The sequence below is a fragment of the Gobio gobio genome, assembly GCF_949357685.1.
Source record: "Gobio gobio genome assembly, chromosome: 1".
Taxonomy (NCBI): domain Eukaryota; kingdom Metazoa; phylum Chordata; class Actinopteri; order Cypriniformes; family Gobionidae; genus Gobio; species Gobio gobio.
Genome location: NC_137097.1, coordinates 26,206,907 through 26,220,223, shown reverse-complemented (window position 1 = coordinate 26,220,223; position 13,317 = coordinate 26,206,907).

The following is a 13,317-nucleotide window of genomic DNA, read 5'->3' as shown; positions in this document are numbered from 1 at the left end:
GATCATACCCCTGACCAACAAGATTTTTCTTGTACTCCAAACCATACTTCTCCAAACAGCCAATTATTTTCTCAGTTAACCCAGCAGCATCCAGATTTTCTGCCTCTTGAAATTCTAGAAAGCTCTCATAAATCAGATAGTATCTCAGGACAATTGAAATTTGCTCTTTTTCTGAACATCTTTAGTTTCATCTACGATGACAGAAAATGTTACACTTTCTTTAACTTCCTGCATGATTTCCTCTTTTACCGTTCCAGCCAAACAAGCCAGTATTTCATTCTGGATGGTTTTACTTGTATATTTAGCATTTTTGGGTTGCTGTTCAAGTCTTTTTTTAACAATGGGATCATGGTTGCCCAACAAATCTAGCATGGCTAAAAACACACCTCGTCTGTCTGAGTCTGGAGACTCCCGGTGACCTGGGCTAGATTTTCGGAAGCAATTAGCACAAGAATTTCAGCTAGCGTTTTGATGTATTTTCGATTTTCTGTTACCTTTTTCTGGTAATGTTCATCCATGAAACCTAACAGTGAGGTATTTTTGTATTGCATCTTTTTGTTCTCTGCCCATGCAACCATTGCGTTTACATGATTCTCAGATTTGGCATGATTGTCGCGGAGCTTGAAGAAGGCTGATAAAGTTCTAAAGCTTGTATCTGAACATCCATGTTTGTGATAGAGCGCTGAATGTTTTGAAGTGCTGACAGTACTGGATCATCTTATGTAGATTGAGACGGTTTTTGGGCAGTTTTCTTCTTAGCTGGAGGTGCGCTGTTTGGACAAGTGTCCTTTTGGAAGTTTCTTTTCTGGGACCCGGCTGAGGAGGAGTGGAAGACAGCTGATTTGAGTCTTCTATACTGGCAAGAAAGAACTGAAAAAGTTCCTTGTGAGTAACTCCTATGGGAGCTTGATTGTTAAAGCTGTACAAGGTCGTGTTGATTAAAAAATGATCGAATTGACATCGCAAGTTTAGATATAGCCTGAATCCATCAATACAGCATAGCATATAACGAGCGCAGCGTGCGATCAAGCAGCTCTGAATGGCTGGCAGGTGTATTTAAAGGCGCAGTCTAATTAGAAACATATTCCTATTGGATGCATGGATCGGCTGAATGTCAGCTGACGCAGGCTTGGCTGATGTGTCTTGCCAGAACTGCCGCTTACGCTTGATATTTTGGACCGTCCATTCACTTCATCTGGAGGCCTGAAATGAAATCATAAAAATCTTAAATTCTGTTCTGATGAAGAAAGAAACCATCTCAGGTTACATATGTAACCATGGTTCCCTGAGAGGGAACGAGATGCTGCGTCAAGCGCTGCGGGAACGACTCTGCGTGATTGTGTCATGAAGCACTTAGTCTTATCAGTCCAATGGTGTGACGAGATGTCATAGGCGGGTGACGTCATTGACCAGGAAACTATAAAGCACCCCTGAACCAGACAATATCAGCTTCTGATAGGTCGAACAAGTCGGTCACAGGCATGCCGGGAGTATGGCAAAGCGACGCAGCATCTTGTTCCCTCTCAGGGAACCATGGTTACATACATAACCTGAGACGTTCCCTTTCAAGGGAACTCGCACTGCATCAATCGTAGCGCACACTATGTTCCAAGCACTCGAGACCCTGGAGTAGAGGCCACATCCAGGTTATAAAATCTCGCAGAGCAGATTTAATTTCTCCTGGTCTGGGTTTTGAAACGGAGGCAGAGAAAAGGCCTGCAGCATTATGGGGCCCGCCACATTAGTGGGGACCTTAGGCACAATTGGAGGGATTATCATGACGGATAGAGAAGCGATGGGTCGTTGCTCATTGATCACACCTCTTGTGGTCTGATTGGTTGAAAGACTATCCAATTGCTAGGGGTGCTCCGATTGATCGCCAACCGATCTCGATCGGTCGATAATCGCTTTGGGATGATTGATCGGCGGTCTCCAAAAAGGCAGATCTCATGAACCGATCGCATGCTGACGACACATAACTGTGAGAGCTAGGGCATGATATGCAGCGACACCGTCTCATTCTCTTTCCAGCGCGGGTAAAATAATTATAATGCTGAAGGTGAGGTACAATTCATATTTCTATATTAAATAACTTACGCAGTCATTTGAAAACTTTCTGTGGGACGTAAATTCACAAACATCGCGCGTGAATCACCGCGTGCGCGCTCTCTCTCTCTCCCTTTCTAAAATCGAGCTGCACAGTTGACACAGGATTTGCCTCTTACACAATCGAGGGAGTGTCGCATTGTCACTAAAGTTAATCATTTGCATTTGTTTTTAAGTCTTGCCAGTGTTCAAACCACTCAGCACTCGCGCTCGGTCTGGACACACACACACACACACACACACACACACACACACATACACACACACACAGGCCATCTCACAAAAAGCTTGCGAGTACAAATTGTACTGAAATGGTCAGATACACACAAATGTATGTACTAAATTACCGTCTTGACGAGTATGCACGTAAACCCCGTCGTGACTCGCGAGTGAACGTTTGTGCAACTGCATGTAACCGTATCAGTGTTTGCTCTTAAAGTGACAGCTGTCGAATAAACTGCTGCTGTCTCTGAGTTTCTCTTTGTCTTGTGGTGTTTGATGAACCTTTATGACACTCACTGCTTGAATGACTAACTTTTGCAACCTTAAGTGTAAGGATTTATTCAGGGAAGACCAATATTAATTTACATTTGATTTCTTATTAAATGTCTTTAGTATTTCTTACCTCAATACTAATGCCAGACCTACCTGAAAAATTGTTTTTAAAAACAAAAATGCACTGCATGATCAAATATTTAAGTGAGATAATAATATACATTTATTATATACATTTATTTGGGAAAGATGGCCTACAGTAGCCTTAAGTTATCTCATTTTCTAAAATAAACACTTGGTGGTTCTTCAAGATCTTGACTCAGTTAATTTAGAGTTAGTTTCATTTCTACAAATGGTGCAAACTCTGCAAGATTATAGATAAAAGATTGTCATTCCCCTGTCATTCTGTGATCGGCAGTGATCGGCAATCGGCAGATCATGATCTTGGTGATCGGTGATCGGCCCCAAAAATGCTGATCGGAGCATCTCTACCAATTGCATAGAGTCATTTGAATTATGCTTGTTTATCACGCCTCTTGTGGTCTGATTGGTTGAAGGATTATCCAATTGCGTACAGAGTCATTTAATTTATGCGCGTATATGCAGTAGAAAATACAGAGCAGACTCCCCAGACCAATGTTCAATCTTAAATTGAGCTTGGTCTGGTGATAGCCAGACAACCAAAACTTGGTTTGTGCCACTTATAACATACACTTGATGTTACAAGATGCCCAAACAGTTTCTCCTGATTTGTAATGAGAATCGTTTCACGAGTTCACACTTACATATAATTTATGGAGAGTAATTTAAATGCGTATTTGGCGTGCTGTCCGGGGGGAGGGCTTTGAGCTCGGAATTTGGCCCGAACCCAGAGTACCCCCGTGTATGTAAGTGGTTGATAAAATAAAAGTGTGGAGAAGGGGTGGTGGAGGGATGCTAGAAAACTGTCAATGAATGGAGGAAAGACTGCTGCGTGTATATATACCTCTTACTGTTGATTAGCTGAGTGCTCTCCACCTGTGTCAATTATCTGAACGTGCTCCTCCCGAACTATGTTTATAAAACATCATTTAAAATCAGCGCTTGCGAAATTTACCATGGTTTTACCATTTACTGTACTACAGTAATTGTTTGTTTGTTTGTTTTTTGGCAGAATGAATAAATTAAAGTCAGACTACAGTAAATGAGTATTGTCCTAGTTTTGGTTAGATTATGACCATCGATTACTGTAAAATACTGCCTTAAAGAATAGCACAAAGGTGAGTGTGACTGAGTGCAGAGCAGACCTGCTAAACCATTGGAAAATATTTAACATTAATAACGTTATCTTAATGCTACGTAATTTGCAAGCTAGCTTGCTTGTTGTTTGTTTAACATGGTAAAGTAATGGATTGTATGCTCAGGAGTTATATGCTCAGTGATCATGTGTTGAAAATTTCGAAACATGACTTTTTATTCTCATTCATAATTATTATTAAAGCAGATTATGGCAGAATGGGAAAAAGTGAGTGCATGTGCAGCAGAAAGTTACGGTGTAAGTGTGTGTGACTTAAAAAAACATGACGTCATATGAGGATACTGACAGGGACAGAGAGCAGCATGCCTAAAAAGAAAATAGTCCATGCCCCACAGCAGTTCCTCAGAAAATATCAGGACCATGCATTACGATGTTGACATTAGCATTCTCAGTGTAATAGAGTAATATATCACAATATTGCTTATGTTTTTCAACAACAGAGAGATAACTATTCAGCTTCAATGATGGAATCTGGCAGTGGAAATATTGGTCCTTTTACCACTGACATCACACTAACCTACAGGAACGCCTACAACCCAACTACAGATAATTATCAATGTAATTGAGTCATAAACTTAGTTTATAGAAATGAAAACCTTCCTGTTTCAGTCAGACCTCTCTGGAGTTGTGTAATATGTGTAAGAGAATTAAATCATCTGCCATCTTTCAAAACTATTACACAGTGTGTTTGGTAATTGAGCAATCATACAGGAAAAAGCTGATTCTGTATCTCTTGTTATTTGATTCAGGTATTTTCACAGCCCCACTGAAAGGAGCGTACATGTTCAGAATCTCTGTACATAGTTGTAGCGGAACTGCATCAACTGCAGCCATTGTTAAGAATGGAGAGCAGGTTTTACAGACGTACGTGCAAGCAGGCAGGCAATGAGCTCACGGAAACGAGGAAACCAGGAGAACAGGAAACTTTAATAAAAACTCAGGAACATACACACGAACACATCCAACATGAAACGAGAACCGACAAACACTGAGGGAAAACTGAGAACTAAATACACAGTGCTAACGAGGTGATTAACAGGACACAGGTGATAGAAATAACTAATTATACAGACTGGGGAGAAACTAGGGGTGCGTCTCAATCAGCTCCCTAGTTCTGTAGTCAGGGCACTGATCAGGGAGTCAGCCCATTGACTTATGTCCTGATCAGTGCCCTGACTACTGAACTAGGGAGCTGATTGAGACGCACCCTAGGTCACAGGCAGAGGTGGAAAGTAACGAATTACATTTACTCGCGTTACTGTAATTGAGTAGTTTTTCTGTGTACTTCTACTTTTTTAAGTAGTTTTAAAAATCTGTAATTATAATTTTACTTAAGTATGTTTTGTTTGAAGTATTGTACTTCGCTACATTTTAAACCACATCCGTTACTGAGTAAAAATAAATAATACAAAGTGATGAAAATCGCGATCCGGAAACGACTGCATTGAATTGAAGACGGGAGAACGAACGCAAAAAAAAAAAAAAAAAAAAAAAAATTCACAAAAAGATGGAGACGGACGGACAAGACATAGGCCTACGTCAGACCCAGCTGAAAGCGAAACACCGTCGTGAACCCCTGGATAGTATGGAAATACTTTGGATATAGACAAAAAATAGCCGGGTGTTGTCCTGGAGGATATCAAATTAGCAAAAAAATGTTGATGCAAAGGAGGAAACACATAGAACATGTACGGGAACACCATCCCTCTGTGCAGATAAAGGTACTTTTATAACTTAAGGCCGAATGTTTTCTGTGATGCAGAGGGAATCCCGGAATTACAGTATAACGCAGATGTCACGTAAAACACGCAAACTGATGGATGAATGAATACATCGACAGTGGAGCTGTACAATAAATCAAATCACGACTTTGGGCCCTATTTTAACGATCTGAAACGCAAGTGTCAAAGCGCGAAGCAAATCTAAAATGGGTTGGTCTGAAGTAGCTTCATTATTCATAGGTGTGGTTTGGGCGTAACGTGAATAAACCAATCAGAGCGTCATCCAACATTCCCTGTAAAAGCAGGTGCGCAAGTTCCATTATGGATTGCTATTTTTATGGCGTATTTACCAGGCGCACGCCAGGAGCGGTTCACAGCCGAGGAGACTGATGTGCTTGTAAGAGCAGTGAAAGACAGAGAAGTTGTGTTGTATGGGGATGGGAGAAACCCACCCAAAAGAGCGTCGGTTAAACAGGCGTGGGAGGAAATAGCCACAATTGTTTCATCAGCTGGCATCCCCAGGACGTCGCACCAGTGCCGCAAGCGCTACAATGACATCAGAAGACGGGGAAAGTCCAAGCTTGCCAGCATCAATCAGGCACGCCGTGTAACGGGAGGTGGATCTGCCTCTACTCAGGACCTGACGCCAGCAGAGGACATCGCTGCGTCCACCCTCACCGATTTTTTTTTCCTGGTTCTTGACGTACAAACCAATTTGTTAGATGTCCTTATATACATATATGTCTTGCCAGAAGTTGCCACTATTGGGCAAACAGGTCTCCTTAATTATTAGACTACAATTAGCCTGAATCATTTGTGAGCTAGATTTATGCCTATTTTTTCACATCTTCGTGGCACACCACAATGATTTCCGTCATCTCATGTGTTAATATTTTTTAGTGTAACAATTTATGATTTGCAAAAATCACTGTTGCATCTGTGTAGGTTACATGAGCAAAGTGTATGCCACGCGCCACTGACTTAAGACTAGGTTTTTTCTGGTCAGTGGCGCAATTGTTTAATGGAACAGCAAAATAGCACCAGGGATTGTTTGCGCCGGAACACGGCTCCTTTTTTGCGCTGAACCGCCCAGGTAGCGCAAGTTCATTCACTAGTTTAGCGACGTGCTTCTGTGGAGGGAAAAGCGCGCTTTGCGCGGGTGCAAAATAGGAATGACACATGCGTCGGTGTACAAAGTCAATTGCGCTGGGTGCAAGATAGGGCCCATGGTCTGTGAATATTAAAGCTCAAAACACTGCTATATGAATATATGATCTGCTTGTTCTGTCTCTGTGTGAATGAGCAGCGGCGTTTCGTCTACTAGCCTACATACTTAAGTAGCCTATGCGATGCTCGTGGTGTTTAACATCTCAAAAAACATATTTGGGCATGAACATACAGTATGAACATTTCCAGAGCTGATCTGAGACCCCCTAATGAACTTTTTCATCATTTTATTTGACTAAAAGCCATTATCAAATACATTCTGAAACAGATATTCCCTGAAATAGGTCCTCACTAAAACCCGTCAAAATAAACAAACAGTTTAACTATGAAATTGTGACAGAAATATATTACTATTGTAGGCCTATAGAATACTTGTCAAAATAATAATAACAACAATAATATTACATAATTTAAACATTATTTAAGAATATATTTTTAAATCCATGGTTTAATTTAGTAAAACAGCAGCGCTTTGCCCCCAAAAAAATGAAAGGATAAGTATTTGATTACCACCGTTATGGTAATGTATTTGTATTAAATCATAAAAAGAAAAATTTCTTAGGACTCTATTATTATTAAAGTTGTTAATCTAATTCATAATAATTTATTTAATTCATTAGACATGTTTTATTGAAATTTTAATTTAAAAAAATGGTTTCAAGTTTGTTAAAATAAAGCATTTGTTCAATAAAAAAAAAATCAGTTTTCATTAATTTAATGCCATTTTAACTGGTGATAACTATAATTGAATAATACAGTTTATTTATTAAATAATTAATACCTTGATGCTGTGAAACTGATTTTCATATCGTGAAAATCTCATTCTATTACAACCCTACACGGGAGAGTCCCCCACCCCGCTGTTAAAAAAAAAAAGTAACTCTTACTCTGAGTACATTTTAAATGAACTGCTTTTTACTTTTACTTGAGTAGAATATTTTGTTACTCTTTCCACCTTTAGTCACAGGGACTGAACTGAAAACACAATGAACACGGCAGACAGGGCATACATGTAACATTAGCTCCCCCTCCCGGAAGGTGCGTCCTCGCACCGTAAAACAGTCCAACAGAGGAGGGTGGGAGGGGGCTCTGGAGGAGGGCATGGAAACAAACAGGAGAAAACTAAAAGTCCAAAACAAAGAAAAACAGTCCAACAGAAAGAACAAGTCCATGGGGGCGTGGAAGGAGGGAGGAACCAGTGGGGAGCCTGGAGCAGGAGGAGCCAGGTGGTACACCAGAGGCCAACCAGGATGAGGACACTGGAGGAGCAGCTGGGTCGATGAGCCTGCGCGAAACCGGAGGCCCAGGAGACGAGCATCCGAGGTGGAGCAGGAAAACCACAGGACAGAGGCTGAGCCGGTGCAACCGAGGACGAAGGCAGAGCTGAGGGGAAGGCGGAGCCAGACAAAACCGCAGGTGTAGGCAGGTCGACGACTGACCAAGGCGGAGCCGGAGAGACGAGGGAGCCCGGGAAAGCCGTATGGCCGAAGGTGTCAGGTGGAGCCAAGGGAGGGAAGAGCCATGGCGTAGCCGAAGCATTGACAGGCCGCGGTGGAGTGCAGGGTGAGGAGACAGGCAACGATGACAGGGGATCCTCTGTGTAAGGCAAAACTGCTGGACTTGAGCCATGCTGCGAGACCACACCACATGTGGGCGGAGCAGAAGGGCTGAAGGACAGCAGTGCTGATTGGGCTGAGGAACTGGCTGACTGAGGAGGTGGGAGAGGAAGGCTGGGCAGGAATTCTTGATATGAAGGAGACTTTGGAGATACTTGGGACGCTGGAGAGACAGGGGGACTGGGTACCACATCTCCGAAAAAGTCAATTAAATTGTCCATATCAATTTCTTTCAGTTCCTCCATGTAGCCGCCAGAGGTCCTTGTTGCATCCACTGCGGCAGACAGGGCATACATTTTAATTGTGTATCCTGGGTTTGGATATGGCAACACCACCAGCTTCCTAGAACGGGTCATGCCTGATGTTTTTAAAATCTCAAATCCCCCACAGTAACCAAGTTTTGGATATGTCGTTAGAATGTAGGTTTTTTTTTTTAAATCTTCTGCATTATTTTCATCACCTGTAAAAACACAAAAAGTGAAAAGATAAAGCAAACTTTTAGGAAACAAAACTTTTGGCAAGTTACCAATTCCTAAACATTTTACATTGTTTAAAAACCATACCCACCAAAACATTTTTACTTTTTTCCTCACCAAGTCCAGCAGCTTCCAGTTCCTCCCTTTCAAACGTTGTTGGTGCAACACTTTGTGTCATGCTACTTAAGCAACAGAACACTCTTGCGAAGCTACTGAGAGGTCTTGCTGAACGATTACGACGACTTAAAGATCTCCTGCTGGCTTCTGCTCCATAGCTTGCGAAAAGTCTGTTTACTTCAACTGTACATTTGAAAACAATGTCAATGTAAACTTGACCCATAACAATTGTAAAATCTTACACATTGCTAAATTGTACGTATTTGACGAGTTGGTCAATTTCGTACGAAAGACCTAACCTCAAACCCCGCCCCTAAACCTACCCATCACTGCTGTATAGACAAATCGTACGAATTCATACAAGTGAGGTCGTACGAATTAGCCACTTTGTACAAAAACGTACGAATTGGTCGTGAGATAGCGTTGGGTAAAACATGTAACGGCTACTTTAAATGTACAGTGTACAAACTGATTTTCGTTGATGCGCATCTTTTGACATTGTCTGAGAAACCACTTCTGTATTTACCATTCTGAAAATATAGATGATTTATTTGTCATGTTTTTTTGCCTTTTGGAAAACATTACATGAAAGAGGTGGTTGCTGATGGCTTCGCAAGAAATTTATACATATTGTCCAGAATTACCGGACTGCTGTGCTTTGTTTTATTTAATGTCATTAAGTACTGCCAAAATATTTTAATTAATTTAATTAATAGTAATTTCTTAAATCCCCTTCTTTATTAATTTTTTTAAAATTATTTTTAATTTAATTTTAATGTCTATTTTGTTTATTTTAGTCTATTTTCATTTTAACTATTTAATGTACATTTACTTAATCTTTGATGTAGTAAATGAGAATTGGTAAAATTATTGAATATATTTTGAGAAAGGTCTTGTTATGAATTTTCAGTTTTGTTCAAATTAAATAAAGAAACAGTTTTTCAATAAAGGAAGATTATGTAAAAGTATGGTATTTGGGGTAAAAGGCACAATAATTAACATGATAATAAACAGCCGACTGACTTTTCATTTGTTGACATGAGAGTCAGACATGTTAGAGTCAGATGGGTCAATGAGTCAATATATTAAGTTGGTTGTCCACCTTAGAGATAATCACCATATTTAGAATGAAACCATCAGATTAAAAAAATATGATAATATTCATATCATATAATAAAAATATATTTATTGGTTTTTATTACTGTAAAGCTTTAATCAATTATTTTGGGATATCATTCAATGCTTTCAGAATCTTTACTTTAAAAAAATGTATTCTGTATTTTTTAAATAGATTTTTATATTAACATTTTATATTTATTGAACAATAATGAATAATTTTATTTATTGTCTAGTATTAAAAATGTGGACATATAAAGTTCATCGAAAGTCTAAAAACTTGAAAATAGGTATAACATTTCTAAAAATATGATTGTCCTTGAATCAGTAAATTTATTTTCATTAAAATCTTCATAATCTTTCAACATATATTGACTTTATTTGGATTTTAAATACTTTTCCCATTTTAAAGCCATAAACTAGTAAATGAGGATAAACATGATAAAGTAGACATAAGCCAAGAGAGAAAAAAAACTTTAGTTTGAGGGTTGAAGCTAAACTGCTCCGTCTCTCTACACTCTAAAACTACATATATCAGCATATATCCAGACCACAGTGCCTCTGTTTCAATTCCAAATTCAAGGCCTGTTAAAATGATAATTTAAGTTTGTTATACTATTTATGAAATGGTCTTAAGTTATGGAAGTTATGGTATTTCCTCATTAATTTAATTTATAATGTGTGTTTTCTATATTGTGTGTATATATACAAACAGTAAAAATTAATGTTGGGTAAAGTGTCTTGATTTAGAGTAATTTAACTTTTTTTAATCTCTCAAGGTGAACTGTTAATTTACCTTTGTGTTAATAAATGTATTTCAATAAAACATTCAACTCTGAATTTTCATCTTTTCTTATTTATATTAATATATATTCTCTGAATTTTCATCTTTTCTTATTTATATTAATATATATTTTCTATGTAAATGTCTGTGCACTTTTGTGATTTTTGACTCAGCAGTGAACGGGACTTTTATTTTGATCTTGGTGTGTGACGTCATAATGCCGCGCCTCTGCTGAAGAAAGGTTTGTGTTTTAAGCATTTCAAGTGTTTAAGGCGAAACGATGTAGGTCCGTGTACGTTTTGATCATTTCATTTCCTGTTTGGAATGGAATAACGAGACAAGATAAATCGGCTTGTTATTCGTTTTTTTGTTTTTTTTTTAAAACGAAAAATTAGATTTTGGCTCGATATTTCATTTTTCGTTTGTGGTTTACAAAACGGTTTATGGGTTCGATATTTCATTCGCACACGAGGGCGGCACTGAAACGCCCCTTTCATCTGATTGGTCAAATCGCTCCGCCTTCAGTACGAGCTTTTCTGTCTGTCAGGCAGAATAAGAGCCAGTACGAGTGCGGCACTGACAAATGTAGTTTAATAAAATAATGTCACTACTCACCGTCAACTACGCACAATATTTGAAGCAGAAATATGTTGCGACTCCATTAATGTGAGCCACAGAATATATGACAGATTATTTTAGCATGATGATGTATTTCCCATTGATAAATACAGTGCAAATATTTCCGTCTGTTTGGATAAAAGGGAAGTGGAAATAAAAATCAATAATAGGCTGAACTGCACCATGATAATATGTCCGTAACCGTTACCACACTCGTCTTTTATTTATTTAAAGGCAGGTAGGCGTGTGTGACACGTGTTTATAGTTTTGAAAATTGAATAGAAATAAAGTTTAGGCCTATATTTATGAATGTAAGCATGTGTAGTCAACTCCGCTCGCATGAAAAGAAAGAGACCGAAAAGAGAGCAGCTAGAATCAGTAAACATACATTAATACTGAAAAATCTTTATATAGCCTAGGCCTAGTCTATATTTATATAACTATAGGTTTTTTCTTTTAAATACTGAATTGGTCGAATTTTTTATTTTTCTTTATTATGTTGGTTTAAGAAAGCGAGCATATATTTAAAGATGATTATTATTATGAGAAATTGACTCCGCCTAGAACTTTAATGCGTCACCAAACTCAGCTCAGACCTTCCGACTCGCTTATATCTTTTCTAAATGGTCAGACTTACTTTCCCAAAAAATCCCACTGATTTGCGTTATCTGGGCACTGAGGACCGTAATACTTAATGCTGTCCACTAGAGGGGGCGACAGGATAATAAGGGTGCGTCTCGATCAGCTCCCCTGGTCAGTAGTCAGGGAATCAGTCAGCCCATTGACTTCTGAACTAGGGAGCTGATCGAGACGCACGCCAAGTCTTTTCTGCTCTCTTTCCCTATTTGCATCAGTTTTTAATGACAAATAAATGCATGAATTTCATTCTTAATTAGGCCATATCTGTGTATGAGAACAAGCTTTACACTTCAAGCTCTACAACTCATTAAAACTTGAACCCTACTTCAAAGTTTGCCACTCCCTAGTTTCTTTTAAGATATTGTTATTCTTTTTTTTTTGCATGTAACGTTTATCCATCTGGAACTTTTATTTGTCAGGAGCTCTATATTTTAAGATGTACTAGCTGTTGATGAATCACATTCAATGGATAACAAGCTAATGTCAGGGCAAATGTCCTGCAAAGTATAGGCTAGTTAAACACACCTGAACCAGCTAAGCTAGGTCTTCAGAATATCTAGAAATCTCTAGGAATGTGTTGGGACTGGTTGGAGCTGAACTCTGCAGAACATGATCCTCCAGGGTCAGGACTGGGTGTTAAATCTATAAATGAATGTGCAAAGTTGGGTATCTGCATGCAGATGTGTAGGTCAGTCAGTACAATGGAAAATGGAATCTGCAAAAACTTTATTTGTTCTCACAACACTGCAATGCAACAATGTCTGAACTGCAAACAAAACTGCAATGTTTTCGAACTTTTTAAGATTTTGAAGTCTTCTTCACATACCCTGCTTGAACCTTACTAACTGAACAAATATGTTACAGCAGGAAGAAAGTGGAGACAAAAAAATCAATACAAAACTCTTAAACAAAACTCTTAGTGACTTCAAGCACATTGAATAGGCCTGCGACTTCTGTGAAGACCACATCTTCAGATCTGCATTTAGGACACTGCCTTGAGTTCTCTCTCCACTGGTCAATACAGACCTTGCACCCCACCACACTCCTGCAGCATGAGGTGAACACAGGTTCCTCCATGACAGCTTGGTAAAGAGCAAATAAAAAG